Genomic DNA, 18249 nt, shown 5'->3' on the forward strand with positions numbered 1-18249 from the left:
ATTACACTTAGAGTCTTATATAGTTATATAATTAGAATACACAGCATAGACTAGTACAGTGGGATCCATGAGTATTACCATGCAAATTGTCCATCACCATGTTCGCGCACTTTATTTGACCCAATAAGAGCTTCTAGAATTAAAAGAAAACTCAAAACAAGCTGTTGACAACTTCTGCACCAGCATACTTAAAAATTCATCGCTTAAAAACACATAGGATATAATTAATGAAAATAGTCATGGAATACGCCCTTCCCTGTGAGTGGTCCTTCATTAAGACCAACAATTTTGAGGTAGGTTTGCAATTTTCCGCCAAAAAAAATTAATTCTATATTGTTCCCAATTATAGCATTACTTCTACTTAAATATTTGCGCCAATTTCGAAACTAACGTTGAAAAATTTGGTTTTGAAATTCAGACAACGTAAAGACCACCCACACACATAACTTTTTACTCTTCATCGGAGTTAATAGCACTCGAAACAACGAAGAAACGACGAAATGAGATGATTTCCAGAGAGTTGTAAAAAATCTAATTTCCCGATTTCCATTGGGAAAGTTCGTGTTTCACTTCTCTTCTCTTGCCTTCTATTCCGAAAATAATTGCATTTCAAAAAGTTTCAAAGCTTCTCGTATTTAACTGTTTTTCCCTCACGGAAAAATATGAGTTAATTTCTGGTTTCAAATTGTGAATGAATTGACAAAATTGATTTTCAGTTTGCAGCTGTGTAAGTTAATGGTTACCATGTCCAGGAAGTTAGAAAAGGAATGATATGTATAGTAAAGAAGTTTAATGAATTCTTTCTTTGATAGACATCGCTGTATTGTACTAACTTCTCCAAGTATCATTTAAACAAGCTAGGCTAAGGGCGGTTCGTAGTCACCACCCTCCCCACTTGCTTTTGGCATGCCGTAATTATGAGTTAAGTGAGGTGCATTACTTCAAGGGTTGTAAGGGTGACCTTTTGACCAATGTCAACTTCACTTCCACGTAGCGCACCACGGTAACTGCACCTTTTTAGGCCAACGAGGCTCTGCCGCCTGGATTCACGGCCAGGATAATCCTCTGCAGGGCTCATAATCTTATCCCATTCATCCTCATCGCCGCAACTATCCAAAGTGGCTGAAATGCGGCGTCAAATAAACGAAACCACTGGATTTAGCATTACTTCATAGAAATGGCACGGCATTCATAGATTTAATTGTTCACAAAATCATTTTTTTAAAAATAATTATTTGAAAACTTTTATAACGAAAATACCCGTTACATGTGTACACAACAACATGAACTCCGTCCAGAAATACCTCTAGAAGTATCAGGGATTAATTGATCACGATATGGATGGCAAGACTCCATATATACATTTTACTAAGATATCCTCAAAGAGGGCAGATTGAATGCGACAATTCGACAAGCCGAGGGGAAAGTTCTTAAACTGAAGAAAGTGTTGCATCTCACCTCTCTGGGTATTCTTCGTCCTCCAATTAAGGAACCGTAAAATGCATTCCATTTTACATGTAGATGTATTGGGATAGCTTAATGCGCTAAATGTTAGTGACAATCGTTCTTTATCAGCATCCATTGTTAGTCTCTCATTATCCATTGTCTAGAACTTCCAGAACTTCGTTTTAAGAGAGCGCGTCCCTTCTCGTCTTCAGGTGAACAGATTTATTTTTGCCGGTGTATACGTATGAGTTGAGTTTTGTATAAAGTCCACTTTATTCACAGATAGACTAATCAGGAATAAACCTACAGTTTAAAGTCAGATTCGAATCACTGTGCGCCTTCGCCGGGTATCGATTCCAGGACCCTCTCGATTACAAGGCAACTACGTTACAACTACGCCATCGGGAAGGCACTATATATACAGGGTGGCGCATTAGTTTACCCAAAAAGCACATTGATAATAGTATTACGATAGTGTATGTGCCTCTTGTGCTAAGTAATATTTTTTTAGGTATACGGTTGGTAACATTGTCATGTAACACTGGCAACAGTGCACTCGTTATTCTTTTGTCGACAGTTGAGTCTCTGGTTTGTTGTAGTGTGGTTGTTTGTTGTTAGATGACACATTTGAAGAGTGGACGCCGTGATACCATTGATTGGCCTGCGCGTTCTTGTGATTTGACGCCATGCGATTTTGCTTTGTGGGGAATTGTTAAGGATACGGTATATTTATTCATCACCGGCAGATTTGGATACACTGAATGCGTTTTATGTCATCAACAATGATACAAGTTTACTGCATCGTATTTGCAATCCTGTTGTTGATCGTTCCCCACAATATATTGCAAACAATGGAGAACACTTTGAACAAATACAAAACCACTGAAACTGGAATTTTGTGTATCTACTTGTATTTTTTATGTATTCTTGAATTTTCTGTATAAACTTGAATTTGTGTATGGGTAAACTGACTTTTGCGCCACCTGGTCCTAGAGGAAGTCGTACAAAAATGGCGGAGTCAGCTATTCACATATCTTATTTATTATATTTAACAAGTAAACTTTTGACTACACGCACGTCATTGGCGTGCACACCTACATATACTACAATTCTGTGGAAATTATTTGTTACTGAAAAACATATGCTTACAGTGTGCCCGTAAGAAAATAGAGAGATGGTTATAAATAGTCATGTCCTCCTCCGTGGCCGTGCGGTCTAAAGCGGTGTGCTTTCGGGTCCGATTGCGGGATGGCATGGGTTCGAGTCCGCCTGAGTCCAGTCTCTGGTTTTTCGGCCTGTGTATAGGACCGGTGGCCACCCACCATTGTGAGGAAATTAGGGAGCTACAAGTGAGTAGCGTAACCCTGTCTCGGCTCTCTTTTAACGGCTGGGGGTTCGACGTACTGACCCCACATCACCCCATTACCGGTTGAAGACCTCCACACCTCTAGGTAGGATTGTGGGAGGGAGACTGGCAGTCGGGAGATAAGACAAGGCCCCCCTTCCATTTCTGTAGAGCCACGGTTTATTTATTTATTTATCATTATAAATATAACACCATTAAGCCTTGTTTCCATGATTATGAAAAACTAAATATGCTGACCAAGGCAGTAATTTATTTTATTAAAAACATAAACTAAAACGTAACGTTTCAACCTTCTAGCAAGGTCTTCATCAGACTCTGTATCAAGTACAAAAGTAACAAGATACACAAAAAGGGCATTATATATACACAAACCTTACTCCCTCCAGACTATTAGAAAGTTGTTAGGAACTTTCTAGCAGGTGGCTTTCACTTTCAAACTGTACTTTCACCTAAAAGACTAAACATAATTACTTTCATATAGAATGTGAAGAGATATTCATATAGAATATCTCACGCTCTTTTTCCTTCATTTTTCTCCCTTCTCCTCTCCTCTTTCTCTCTTGTCCTTTCCACTCTTTCTAACACCTTCTTCCATTCTTTGTTTAACTTCAGTCCCCCATTCCAGTTCATTATGTCTTCTTCACCTTTCTTCTCTATTTCCTTGGCTTCCTTTCATTTTCTCACTAGCATTCTCTTCTCCCTTCCTATCTGCTTAGCCTCATCCCACTCTATGTTATGTCCTGTTTCTCTCGTGTGTTTAAATATTGCATTTCTCTCTCTCTTAAGTCGTACATCATCTCTATGTTGTTTCAACCTGTCTTTCAGCCTTTTTTTTTCGTTTCTCCTATGTACACACTCTGACATTCTTTACATTTCACTTCGTAGATAATCCCTTCCTCTTCCTCTTCTCTGTTCTCCTTTTTCTTGCTTGCATTCTTCGATATTCCTAAGATGCTTCTCCCTCCCTTCCTGTAAGTTTTAATTCCCGCTTTCCTAAGCACTTTGCATATCTTTTCTGTGGTCTTCCCCATACTCTTTATTCCAAACCTTCTCTCCTCTTTTTCTTTGTCTTCCAATTCTCCCCTGCCCGTTTTCTTACTTCTTCTGTTTATGTCCAGTCTATCCTGCTTCTCATAGCCATTCTTTTCCAGCTGTTTCCATAGGCTATTTATTTTGCCTTGTTTTTCACATTCTTTCATGCATATTTTCTTGATTCTGTCCTCCATATTCTTTATAAAATTTCTTTGGGGTGCACGGCTTTGCGCCAATCACTCTGGAAAATGGTTTGGTTTTGCGCCAATAATTACCGGATCCTTATCTTTCCGTACATGGTTTTGCGCCACTACAGAAAATCGTAATTCAATGACTTAGGTTGGCAATCATGATTTTCCGTCCCACTTAAACAGGCTGCGGACTGTCACCGAGATGGCGTGGTTAAAAATTATGCACCACCAACCATAAGTATACAAAATTGCACTTGTCAAACTGCAGTCTCTTACAATGGAACCTTTGTGGCATGTGAGATCAATTTCACGTAATGCATGCGTGAAATTGCTTTGCGATTATATTGATCAATGTAAGATTCAATTTTGAGGTATTTTTATCTTAAAACGCTCCTCTTACGAGCGGGGTTTTCGAGGCCATTTATTTTAAGGCAAGTGTCGGTCTGGAGGTTAATCAATGCATGTACAAATTTGAAAATATCAGGATGGTTGGTGTAAAACATGGCATTCAGTTTACTGTGAAAGGCATCACATGCATTTGTTGTGCGATAGGTCGAGGCAGAAAAATCTGCCCATATGTACGTAGAATCTTCTGCAATATAGTTTTCTACCAAATAATCACAGAACTTTGTAATTTTCTCATCTGATGGCTTATCTTCGAACATGTCAATTGCGAAGCAATCAGAGACGTCATGGGGAGGTAATAATACGCAGAATAACAGTGGCACATAATGGCCTTTTTCCAGAATATGAATCGTGAACAACCGAGTGAAATGTTTTGTACAGTACCTGAAGGTCCCATCCATATAAAGACAATCAGCATCGCAAAGATATTTGAGATTTGATTCACAACCGAATACTATTATGTTCCTTACGCTGTCATTAATTAGTACGAAATTCTCACCACGAACAGTCCTTATGGTCTGGTTTTTGACTGCTTCATGAACATCGCTCACTGATTTCGGCAATGGAGGGAGCATATTTCGCCGTGTTCTATACACAGCCTCTCGCAAAAGTTTCTTATCTGTGAAATGTAGCTGATTGATACTTGTAAGCCTTTCTTCGTTCAACGCCGCGTACACAATGCTTGAGGGTTGTTCATGTAATGCACTTGACGCCTTCCGTTTACATGAACCACGAATTTGTTGAAGTATTAAACTGCGTTCATTGCTATCGTGATTATGAATTATCTTCTCACTTTCAACTATCATGTCACTGTTCGTAATTATTATTACTGTACACGACTTGTTTGTGCAACGCCACCGAACACGTCCATCTGAATATGCGTAAGCTTTCCTGAATTTATAATTGTCCTTACTTATTAGATCCTTACCTCTATTCGATGCCTCTGCGAGCAGTTCCATGGTCGACCGGACCCTGGTGTGATGAAATGTGTAACGTTGAGGTGAAACACAGGAAGGTAGACGAAAGCCACGATCAGTCGTTGCGCTTGAGAGACAGGATTGCCAACCTATACAATTCTTAGCTCGGCTAGACATTCAAGAGTGGCGGAAAACATTCTTGGCGCAAAAGATACTGTGGCACTAATATTTACAATTTGTTCATTGGCGCAAAACACGCGATTTTGGCGCAAATGCATTGCACCCATTTCTTTTTGTCACCTCACTTACATCACTTCTTTTGTGGCAGAATGCCCCTGCTGCACACTTCTTCTGATGCCAAGTGGTTTCAATTTCTTGTCCTCTCTTCCTTTGCATCAATATATCTAGGTAGCTTAATTTGTCGTCTTCTTCTATTTCAAGTTCCAATAATATCCCTCTTTCTTCATCTTGTATTTCTTTGGCAAAAATGTCGAGCTGCCTCTTCGTTCCCTTCCTTATGCCAAAACATTCGTCCACATATCTGCAAAACAGAATTATTTTGTCACCTCCTTTTTCTATCACTTTCTTTTCCCATTCATTCATAACCAATTCAGCCAATGCTGGGCTTAGGAAAGCGGGAATTAAAACTTACAGGAAGGGAGGGAGAAGCATCTTAGGAATAGCGAAGAATGCAAGCAAGAAAAAGGAGAACAGAGAAGAGGAAGAGGAAGGGATTATCTACGAAGTGAAATGTAAAGAATGTCAGAGTGTGTACATAGGAGAAACGAAAAAAAGGCTGAAAGACAGGTTGAAACAACATAGGGATGATGTACGACTTAAGAGAGAGAGAAATGCAATATTTAAACACACGAGAGAAACAGGACATAACATAGAGTGGGATGAGGCTAAGCAGATAGGAAGGGAGAAGAGAATGCTAGTGAGAAAATGAAAGGAAGCCAAGGAAATAGAGAAGAAAGGTGAAGAAGACATAATGAACTGGAATGGGGGACTGAAGTTAAACAAAGAATGGAAGAAGGTGTTAGAAAGAGTGGAAAGGACAAGAGAGAAAGAGGAGAGGAGAAGGGAGAAAAATGAAGGAAAAGAGCGTGAGATATTCTATATGAATATCTCTTCACATTCTATATGAAAGTAATTATGTTTAGTCTTTTAGGTGAATGTACAGTTGGAAAGTGAAAGCCACCTGCTAGAAAGTTCCTAACAACTTTCTAATAGTCTGGAGGGAGTAAGGTTTGTGTATATATAATGCCCTTTTTGTGTATCTTGTTACTTTTGTACTTGATACAGAGTCTGATGAAGACCTTGCTAGAAGGTTGAAACGTTACGTTTTAGTTTATGTTTTTAATAAAATAAATTACTGCATTGGTCAGCATATTTAGTTTTTCATTATAAATAGTCATATATTATTATCTCTCTCTTCCCACCCCCCCTCTCTATTCCTCTTCATGTTTGATTCTACTTTTGGTTTGAATACCTTTGAAAATTTCTTGTGTGGGCTATTTCAATGGACGGGTCGGTGGGTTCAGACTCGGCCACCTAGTGCAGCTAAATGTGGAAATCCCTCAAAATTTCAGTATCCACCCAGTATTAGGGAGCGATTTAAAAAGAAGAATAAGTGGGTTCTAGTCTCGGAAGACAGAAAACAGCGCCGATGGGACCCCTGACAGGCCCTGGCTCTCAGAGGCTTGTTGGCGCCATGGAGTTAAATTCAGTGCCACTTGGAAAGAAACTTGCGGCAATCTGGAAAGGATAGTCCCACACTTTCCTCAAAGTCTATGATTGAACCGATGAGTATTACAAACAGTGACATCGATGAAAGAACCCGACAACCGTTCATGAATGTTGCAATCGTTTATGCTGCAAATTATTGATTCGCCTAATGGAGGTGTCTAGTTGCGCACTCCTTTGCGGCATTCCATTAGCGCAATTGCTGCTCCTTACGAAGCCCAGCCAGATTGCGGATCCGGAGGCAGCCTGTGTCCCCGCTTGATTTAATGTTACGTCATCACATACCCAGGAACGAGCGCAGCAGCCAAGTGTCAAGATGGAAGGCATGGAGTCAGGGCCGCACTGACTCAAGTTACAAAATACGAAAGCAACTAATATCATTCTTAGGAAAGTTGCTTTTAAAAGAAACCAAGTTACTTGCTCCAAAAGTAACTCAGTTACAGTTACTTTCTTGGAAATGTAACTCTGTTAGTTACTTTTTTGGAAATGTAACTCGGTTACACTTACTTTCTTGGAAATTTAACTCGTTTACAGTTACTTTTCTGGAAATGTAGCTCGCTTACAGTTACTTTTTGGAAATGTAACTACCTTACAGTTACTTTTTTGGAAATGTAACAACCTTAAAATTTCCTTTTTTGGAAATGTAACTACCTTACAGTTACTTTTTTTGGAAATGTATCTCGCTTAAAGTTACTTTTTTGGAAAAGTAACTCACTTGCAGTTACTTTTATGGAATGTAGCTCGCTTGCAGTTACTTTTATGGAAATGTAGTTCGCTTGCAGTTACTTTTATGGAAATGTAGCTCGCTTGCAGTTACTTTTATGGAAATGTAGCTCGCTTGCAGTTACTTTTATGGAAATGTAGCTCGCTTGCAGTTACTTTTATGGAAATGTAGCTCGCTTGCAGTTACTTTTATGGAAATGGAACTAGCTTTCAGTTACTTCTTTGGACTGTAGTATTAATGGAAACAGCCAATTTCGTTTAAAAGTCATAGCAGTTAACTACTGCCAAAGTGTTTCTTTGAATATTATAGTAATGGTTCAGTATGGTTCCGATTAAGAGGGGACATGTAATAGAACGTAAGGTTGGACTTGTGGGACAAAAGCTTCCTTATTCTTATATGTTCTGCATAGAGATCCGGCCACTTGGACAATTTTGGCATTCGGAGTAACAAGATTGGAAGTTTTCACCAAGTTTCACAAAGAATTGTTTCTAGAATGCCTAAAATTATATTTTCCAATGATAATTCAATCTATACGGGAAATCAATTGCACAAAACAGGCGACCTCCTCAATCCCTTTGCCATGGCAAAAGACTTCTAGCCTTTACTTCTACGCATTGTTACGAGCTTAGGTAAGAAATGAAGGTAAGTCCAAAAAGTCGAATCTAGACAGACAAAGAAAATAGGAAAGTTAGTGACAGAAACAGAGAAAAAAAGAGAAAGACCTAAGTGGAAACAACAGTATGGAAATTCGGTAAAGGAGAGAGAGGGGGAAAAAGTTGAAGGAAAAGGACAGAAATTGGAAAGAGAAGAGGAAGAGAGTGGATTCGTTGGGCAACTTGACTCAATCTAGCAAAGTTCCACATAAAAGGACTTCGATTTGTTCCAGAAAGCAGCCACCCTAACTTGTTACTTTCGTGATACACGTTTCCGGTGATTTTCCTGGAATTCTGAAATATTGGATACTTGTGATTACTGCAATGTCTGAAGTACCGCTTCCCTTCGAGATACTGAAAGAAACTTTCTGATTGCTTTTCGAATTTGATTTAATTTTATCTGAAACATTCAGGAGTTTCATCCCTACCGCCCCAATTCCGTGAACTCAGTCTCCCACCGAAATCTGATTTTTGCTAATTAGTGTCGCTTTTCTTCCACGTTTGGATAATCGCGACGATGATGATGATGATGAAAGGATACTAACAATGAACACCCATGTTCAGGTCAGCAGTAGCGCCATGGACTCCCTCAAATCGTTCTCACAATCCCCGCTCGAAACGATTATGATTAATTCTTAATAATGGATTTTTATTTGAATACCAGAGTCTTCGCAAACTAAAACCCCATGGCGCAACAACCCTCCAAGGGCCAGGGTCTGTCAATCTGGTTTTATCAGTGCATCGAGTCCCATCGCCGCTGTTTTCTGGTTTTCGAGACCGGAGCCCGCTACTTCCTCTCAAGTAGCTAGCTTCCTAGTTGTTCTCACGATGCTGTCAACACAGAAATGTATGGGGCTCCTACCAGGCATCGAACCCACACCGCTGGCACCAAAGACCAAAGACAAGAGTGCTAATCATTTGGCTACGCGGAGGCCCGAGCCTCATTAAATAGTCGATATTTATTTCTTAAAAATTTTCATTCTAGCATTCTGTAGATTGGTAAGATAGGTTAATCTGAAATGCCTGAACGTACGAGCTCCAACCAATTATCGTTCTGAAGTTGATTGTTTAGCCAAAAGTTTTTTAACATAAGGACAAAACAAACGGTTTGATCACACTACCGAAGTTGGAAACAAAGTTTTTGTCGAAAGTCGGCCAAATGTTGTTCTTAGCATCAAGAATAGAATAGTGATTTCAGCTGATTTTTTTAATATAGCTACAAATGAAAGTTTTTACTGCAGCGTGAAACATCCCTTCAAGAGAAATATGTAAGAAAAGGCAATATGACTGATTGTCGTGGTGTTTCTGTGGCTTTGGTTTTTGTTCGCTTGCTCGTAAAACCGATTCAATTATAGTTTCATGTTTCACATTGATTTCCAAGCCCGATGCGACAATAGAATTTGGTGCCTCTAGTAATGAATTCGCCCCCTCTGCTTGCGGTAAATGTTATTCTTCTAGTTATACACATAAACGTTACTTCGATTTTGCCTGAAATGTAAAATTCACTTGAGGAGACTTATTATATATATATATATTCTCTCCATTATATGAAGGAACTCACTGCAGACAATAATGACGTTTACCCTTTGCCAACTACGAGAAACTCTGCTTTAGAGACACCCTGTACTGCGACGTAATCCCTTTCCACACCGGTGACATCAGCTGCATGAAAATATAGTCATCCCAGTCAACATAACTTTACGTAGCTTTTTATTTTAAACAAAAAGATGAAGTCTCCGTATTGTTACAGGCGGGAGAAACACAATGCACAGGGTCGTCGTGAGTTGTTGGTGTTCCAACAACGAACAATAAATATAATTTGAGATACATGGCAGATTCCCACCGAGGGAAAGTTTCAGTTTCTTGAGCGGTGCTGGAGAAACACCAGGGAAATTTATGGTTCAGCCCTTTGGAACCCCGCGGCAGTTAAGTCGGGAGCAAAGGGTAACCGCTTCCTTAGGGCCGATGCTTAATTCAGGAGCAGAGAGAAACGTTCCCGCCAAACTTCTCCAAAATAACCAGTGCTTTAGCTGCTACGAGAGTACGATTTAAATAACCCAGTTGCTTACCCTAACATTCCGGTTGGAGATCTCACCTTCGGTGCTAAAGGTTCCAAGTTCGATTACTACTGAGGATAGTCATGTAAATCTGATGATTGCATGAGATTCTTCTATACGTAGCCGACCATCTTGACTGGGATTCTTCAATAACTTCAGGAGAATGTCGAAATGGTACCTTTAATGTAGGAACTGACGTATTCTCCCACTTCCTTGGCACTTTCGTTCCATCGTCCTCTCACCTTCTTATCGCGGTTATCATGCTGCAAATAAGAGGCGTTAGTTGAACCAACCAACCACCACTGGGTCAATCCATATGAATCGGTCAAATTTTAAAAAAATATATAGTTGTTCGATCATTTTTTTAAAAATAATATCTTCGATTGATTGATTGGGTTTATTTTCCTTCGTGGCTTTCTGCCACTTTCTGCTAATCGCGAAGATGGGAATGAGTGATATGATAAAATTGACGAAAGGACACTCACAAAGAACACCAATGCATAGGCCAGGAATAGAACTCGAAACTTCTTTTTTTGTGTAGAGCGATGTGCTAACCGCTCTTTCACGGAGGTCGGCAATGAATGATTTTATCTATGTCGTTCAAAGTTACGACTTTGGAACCTGAATATTATGCACTAGTTTCCGCTGGAGTCCAGTATCAAATACATGAGCACCTCCTAAATAAAATCTCAATAAATTTAACTTCCTACATTACATGTTCTGAACTCAATGAAATCTGATTTTTTATTGTTAAAATTATTTATTGTTAAATTATTTTATAGTTCTGTCAAGTGCTTCCTTTTCGTTTCAATTCTGTTTCTTGAAGTTTTTATTCACATATTTCATAGGTTTACTCTACATAGAGGTTTTATGTAATGTTGCTCTTTTCCAAATATGTATTCGGTCTAATTTTTTGAAGTTATGGATTTTAAAGTATGTTCTTCATAAGTTCAAGGATTATTCTAAAACATCATGTTCCTTGTGATTCTGTCCATCAACGGAATTCTACCGCATACCTTCTTCTTGAATGTAAATTCACCGCATGCATTATGCCGGCATCTGAACAAAGGCCGTGGTAAATATTGTTTGGGCAATTTGCTCTAAAGTTTACAAAAGCAGTGAAGAGTTGCCGTATGACGATTTGTGTGAGTAATTCGTTGTCCTCGACTCTCTCCAGGGAAGAATCAATCCGCGTCAACTTCTTGTCTTGGCGGGCGTGACAGAAAATGACGAATCTCCACGTGGTCGATGCAGTGACACCTAGAGTTATCGCTCGATTGATCTCCGCCAGGTAACGTATCCAGTGCTTGAAGAGTGACATGCGAGCAACTATCTCCCCGAGAGATAACGGAGTTCAAGGATAAGATAAGGAAATCGTGTCAATTCGAACCACTTCCCACACAAAGTGTAATACAGGATGAGGCAAAAGTTAGGAAAACAAATGCGTGCATACATACATATGACTGATGTGTAATGTTTACAGTGACAGTACAGGGTGATTCACAAGTATTGCACCGCAAATTGTCCATGACTATTATTATTAATTTTTCTCTTGCATCATACGTGTCGTTACGAAATAGATTGTGTTTTAATTCTTGAAACTTTCATTGAGTAAAAAAAAAGAGCATGAACATGGTGATGGACATTTTGTTTGGTAATACTTATTCATCCCATCCCACTGTACATATTCATTATGCGCATCATCTGCTTATACACATGCTTCAATTGGACACTCCCAGTTACGTAAAACGTCTGATAGTGTGGTGGGGGTGATTTGGGAGCATCCTTTCTTTGAGGTGGCGCAGGCTCTTAATTTTCTTAGCGTATACCCCTTTACGCTTCACCTCAGGTCTGTCTCCACAAGTAAAAATCCAGGGGTAGTAGGTCTGGTGACCGTTTTGAATTTGAATTTGAATTTAAAATTTTGGGTGCGTCAGCACTAAGGCTATTTTGCACCCGTCACATTATACGGGGTCCAGCCCCTTATCGTTACACATAACAACTATAACGTTGCATAACTAAAATCATAAAATATTAAAATCTTCTGACTTTCGTTAAAAGCTGAGGCTGTAAAGGAGCACTCAGCACAGATAAGGACAAAACACAGGACAACACAAACAAAATTATACTGGCCATGGGGCCAGTCGCCAGAGCCTCGTTAGTCTTTAGTCCAGGGTGCACTATGTGGAAGTGAGGTTGACTTTTGGACGCCTACGTGGAAGGTACCCCTTACACCCCTGGTGACCGTTTTGGCCAGTCATTTACGTAACCTGAATTTTGCCTCAACCTGTAGAATAAGCTGTGCCAAGGTTCTGTTGGTAATATATATTCACACACAGATTCATAACTTACTAGTTGTTTCAACATTCTATCTTTAATCGCTGATAGATTCGCAAATCACGGAATAAGTTTGCTGTAGAATGGATCTCACATGTCACTTGATAGCGTTTGGGATAAATGTGAGCAGAAAAGGCATAACTCTAACTAACTCCCTAGCCTTCTTAAACCCGAAGGTTCATGGCTGCAGCAACACAGGCCTTCCATCTTTCCCTATCTTGAGCAAGTTCTATATACTCTTTTCCATCCCTACCAATTTCCCTTAGGTCCATCTCAACGTTGTCCCTCCATCTTCGTCTTGGCCTTCCTACAGGTCTCTTACCATCAGGTTTCCCAACAAGAATCCTGTAAACTCCTCTTTCCTCTCCCATTCGTGCCACATGGCCTGCCCACCTAAGTCTTCTTGATTTAATTATTCTAATAATATCTGGACATGAATATAAATTATGTAGTTCTAAATTATGTAACCTTCTCCACTCACCTGTCTCCTCATCCCTTTTAGGTCCAAAGATTTTCCTAAGGATCTTATTTTCAAATACTCTCAATTTATGTTCCTCTTTCAATGTAAGGGACCAAGTTTCACATCCATATAATACTACAGGTAAAATTACTGTTTTGTATATTTTAACTTTTAGTTTCTTAGATATTAAACGAGAAGACAAAAGTTTATGAAGAGAGAAGTAACATGCATTTCCTGAATTAAGCCTACTTTTTATTTCCTCTTTAATATAATTTTCATTTGTTAATATTACTCCTAAGTATTTGAATTTGGAAACTGGTTCAAACGAGTTATCAATAATTAGATTTTGATTATTACCTATCACTTGGTTTCGGCCTGTAAGCATATATTTAGTTTTCTCTTTGTCAACTTCCAAACCTATCTCTTTAGCAGTTTTGAAAAATATTTTAGCATTATTCTTAATTGTATTCACATCATCCCCCAGTAAGTCTACATCATCTGCATATGCTAACAACTGAGTCACACCATTTAATTTTAGTCCTTCTTTAGTTTCTTTTACCTTCCTAACAGCATATTCTAAGGCAAAATTAAAGAGCAAAGGAGATAATGCATCTCCTTGTTTTAACCCATCATGAATTGTAAATTTGTCAGACATATTAATACCCACACGAATTTTACTTTCTGTTTCACTGGTGCATACTTTTATCATACTAACAAGCTTCTTAGGTATTCCAAACTCTACTAATATATTATATAATTTATCTCTTTTGACCGAATCATATGCTTTTTTGAAATCAATGAATAGCTGATGGACATTTTGATTATATTCCCACTTTTTTTCAAGTGTCTGTCTGATGTGAAAAATTTGATCTGTAGTTGATCTGTTACGTTTAAATCCACATTGATAATCTCCTATAATTTCATTAGGATATGGGGTTAGTCTTGTTAAAAGAATGTTAGATAATATTTTATATGTTGTTGAGAGTAGAGAAATTCCACGGTAATTATTGCAGTTCATTTTATCACCTTTTTTAAACACAGGAACAATTATGGATTCTTTCCACTGTTGAGGGATATCTTCTTTATTCCATATTAAACAAATTAATTTATGAATTTGACATATTAATGAATTTCCACCATATTTAATTAACTCAGCTGGTATTAAATCAATGCCAGGTGCTTTGTTATTCTTTAGCCTTTTAATAGCATCCTTAACTTCAATCAAGTTAGGTTCTGGAACTAAAGGTTCTGCTGTGTGGACTTCATTTACTTCTGATTTATCTCCTATATGGACATTTAAAAGGTCATTAAAGTAGTTCTTCCATCTATTTAGAATATCGTTTGGGTCAGCTAGAAAATCACCGTATTTATCTTTTATCAAGTTTACTTTAGGTTGCCACCCCTTTCTAAACTCATTTACACCTTTATATAAATCTCTGATATTTTTATTTTTGCTGTTTGTTTCAATTTCGTTAATTTTGCTTTTCAAATAATCTCTTTTTTTTACTTCTAAACGTGCGGTTAACTTCTCGCTTTATTCTATTATAATTGTTTAGATTTGTATCATCAGAGTTATTTAACCACCTAAGTCTAGCCTGATTTCTTATTTCTATTAGATTATGACATTCATTATCAAACCATGGCTTACTTTTTCTCGGTTTATGGTATCCTATACTTTCTTTAGCTGCTGATTCTATTGCATTACGTATGTGCTCCCAATTCTTATTTACGTCTACTTCATTTATATTTTCATCATCATTTAAATCCTGCAAAACATCAAATCTATTTGACAGTTTAATTTGGTAATCTTTCTTAATTCTTTCATCAGTAAACTTTCCTGTATCAAATTTTAGAACTTTTAGATTTTGTTGCTTATGATTTATCACTGCGAGTCTTTCTCTTAATTTAGCAATTACTAAATAATGGTCACTGGCACAGTCAGCACCTCTATGTGTACGAACGTCAATTATACTAGTATGCCTTCTCTTATCAATGAGAATATGATCTATCTGATTATGAGTTTTACCATCTGGAGAAGACCAGGTATATTTATGGATATCTTTATGTTTAAAAGTGGTACTTTTCACAATTAAATTCTTTGAGGTTGCAAAAGTAATCAATCTTATACCATTATCATTACTTAATTCATGAAGACTTTCTTTACCAATCGTGGGTTTAAATGTCTCTTCTTTGCCAATCTGTGCATTACAATCACCTAACAGAATTTTCATATCATACTGAGAAAATTTATCAAAGACCTGTTCTAACTCTGTATAAAAATCATCTTTAGTATTATCATCTTTATCTTCCGTTGGTGCATGTATGTTTATTAGAATGATTTTACACCACCTACCCTGTAAAACTGCATATGATATCCTATCATTAATAAATTCTACTGTTTTAAGAGCCGAGATAATTCTATTATTTATGAAAAAGCCTGCTCCAAAATTATGATTTTCAGTACCACCATAGAAAAAAGTATAATTTTTAGTTTTACAATTCCCTTCTCCTGGCCACCTAACTTCCTGGACAGCTACTACATCTAATTTATACTTAACTATCTCATTAACTGTACACTGAAATGCCCCAGGCCGGTAAAGGCTCAGAACATTCCAGGTGCCTAATTTAATATCCTTATTCCTAACGTAGATCTTATCCTTAGTCCAGGGACCTCCCAAAGTAGTCCCCACCCGGAGATCCGAACGGGGGACTATTTTACCTCCGGAATATTTTACCTTGGGAACATCCATGGCCTTATATTGCTGATTCTTGACATGTCTTTTTACAGTGCAGAGTTGTCAGCTCTACGCCTAACCCCCAATATGAATGGAGGAACTACTACACAAGACAAACACAAACACAAACACATATATACACATATATACACACCACAAACACAAACACATATATACACACCACACAAACACACCACAACTACTACAAGGTGACGACTTAAGTTTTTAATTGCTATAAACAAAATACATAACGTGTTTGTTATGAGGGGTCAAAATGATCCCTTTCCGCTATTCTAGGGGGTATTACATCCTTCGCGTTTCTAGTGTTAAACATGTGTGGAAGAAGGTCTCTTCATGTTAAGACTTCCACTTCTATCTCACCAAGTTAGAATATTCACTTCACATCTTAAAAGTAATAACAAAAAGGGAAACTGAATAACAATTGACTGGGGCAGTATGGGTGACCTTTTACATTATTACTTGCCATGTACTGACTAATGGTAAACAAAGAATACTTTTTATAACATATATAACACAAATAATACACAACTGTAGTAAAATTTAGTAGCATATGAATTAATCCTAACGTCAACCAAACACAACCCAACTTGCAAGAAGAAAGTGTAGTATTGTACTGTAGTCGATTTGTACTTGAAAATACAAAAATCAGAAAAGAATACATGCAGAAAAGGCATGATCCTTAAATATTTTTAAAACGAGGAATTTAACTCATGCCAAAGAAAATTTATTTTCTGGACAGTGTTCAAGCAGAGGGGTCGATGGAGAGAATACATTTGTGAGAAGTACACGTACCATACTAATAGCCATGAGCATCAAAATTTGTCCTTTATTAAATTTCTCTATTCCTGGAAGGCCTTTTCGGTAACAGGGCACGTGTCCCTTCTGACCCTCTTATACGCGGCCTTCTCAAATTTCGATCTTCAATACATTTTATCTTCATTTGTTAATTTATCTTTTTCTGTTGAAATTAAATGGATTTTTTCTGTATTCAGGATTTTTCAAATAAATAAATACACAGAATAAGTTGTTCTATCGTTATTCGCTCATACATACACACACAGAATCACAGAATGAGATGTTTCAAAGTTCTATATTTAACAGCTGATAGGGACACAGATTCCAAGAATAACTTGTTTTAAGTTGATCTATATTTCATCGCTAATAGATGTGCAGAATTAAAGTTACATATTAATTGCTGGTAGATACGCAGAATCATTTGATATTTCAAAGTTCTATCTTTAATATCTGATAGACACGCAGAATCACGGAATAAGTTGTTTAAAATGTTATATCTTCAATATCTAATAGCTATACTGAATAAGTCGTTCTCTTCAAATGCTGATTCATACACACAGAATAAGTTGTTTCAAAGTTCTATATTTTATAGCTGATAGGAACACAGAATCAAAGAATACGTTGTTCCGAATGTAGATATCTTTCGTCGCTAATAGGTACGCAGAATCAAAGAAATATCTTAATCGCTGACGGATATACAGAATCACTTGAATAAAAACAATCTTTAATCGTTTATAGATTCAGTAAGTGCGCCGGTGTTGTTTGATACCCATCGAAGAGTCACACATAGAAGTTGGCTTATTTACACATGCATAATTATTGACGATATTTGAATGGAGTATTGATCGTTATCGAGTCTGTAGCTGCTTTCGCATACTCGCTTCTCTTTACAAACGTTGACACGTTGATTTCAGAGTGCTCGTAATAACGAGTGACAAATTGAGCCTTCACGGTCTGAAGCTTTCTTGAAGTGTCCATTGGTCAGCGTAATATGTCAATGTCGGCTTCTACGACGACAAATTGTCAATGGAGGGGGGTGATGTAAATAAGATGAAAAAGAAATCACTGTTTGACTTAAAACCTGACGACTGTAAATGGAGCATGTTTTCCACATGTTTGATCACTTCATTCTCAAATATTGCAAATCAATTAGACAAAATTGATTCATTATATTACAATCCATGAATATTTTAATGACAATATTCACTTCTCTCGATTCGATTGTTCTGCATTTTTGTTTATTACTTGGTTGAAGCAGTACGCTTTTAAAAACTTCCATTGAAGTGTATTCAAAAGGAGCAAATTATTAACTGACACTGCTTTGCAAAACGATATCATCAGTTGTGCTCTTAATGGGTGATATT

At 37.7% G+C, this 18249-nt stretch overlaps 2 protein-coding genes across 7 annotated transcripts in view; one reads left to right on the forward strand and one right to left on the reverse strand.

Annotated features, from left to right (window-relative positions):
* LOC145998800 (uncharacterized) overlaps nt 1-18249 on the reverse strand; it is a 321949-nt gene that overhangs the window by 126583 nt on the left and 177117 nt on the right. Inside the window, exon 1 of one of the 4 annotated variants that reach the window (XM_083135439.1) lies at nt 10550-10687. The exons of the other annotated variants lie outside the window; for them this stretch is intronic. The gene's annotated coding sequence lies outside the window, so the exon portion shown is untranslated. Of the gene's footprint in view, nt 1-10549; nt 10688-18249 lie in introns of those variants that run through there. 4 annotated transcript variants of the gene reach the window in all.
* Nucleotides 1-18249, forward strand: part of LOC145998817 (uncharacterized) — a 189890-nt gene that overhangs the window by 7502 nt on the left and 164139 nt on the right. The gene's annotated exons all lie outside the window — the stretch shown is intronic.

Source organism: Lepisma saccharinum, chromosome 1 (genome assembly GCF_977018435.1).
Source record: "Lepisma saccharinum chromosome 1, izLepSacc3.1, whole genome shotgun sequence".
NCBI classification, from domain to species: domain Eukaryota; kingdom Metazoa; phylum Arthropoda; class Insecta; order Zygentoma; family Lepismatidae; genus Lepisma; species Lepisma saccharinum.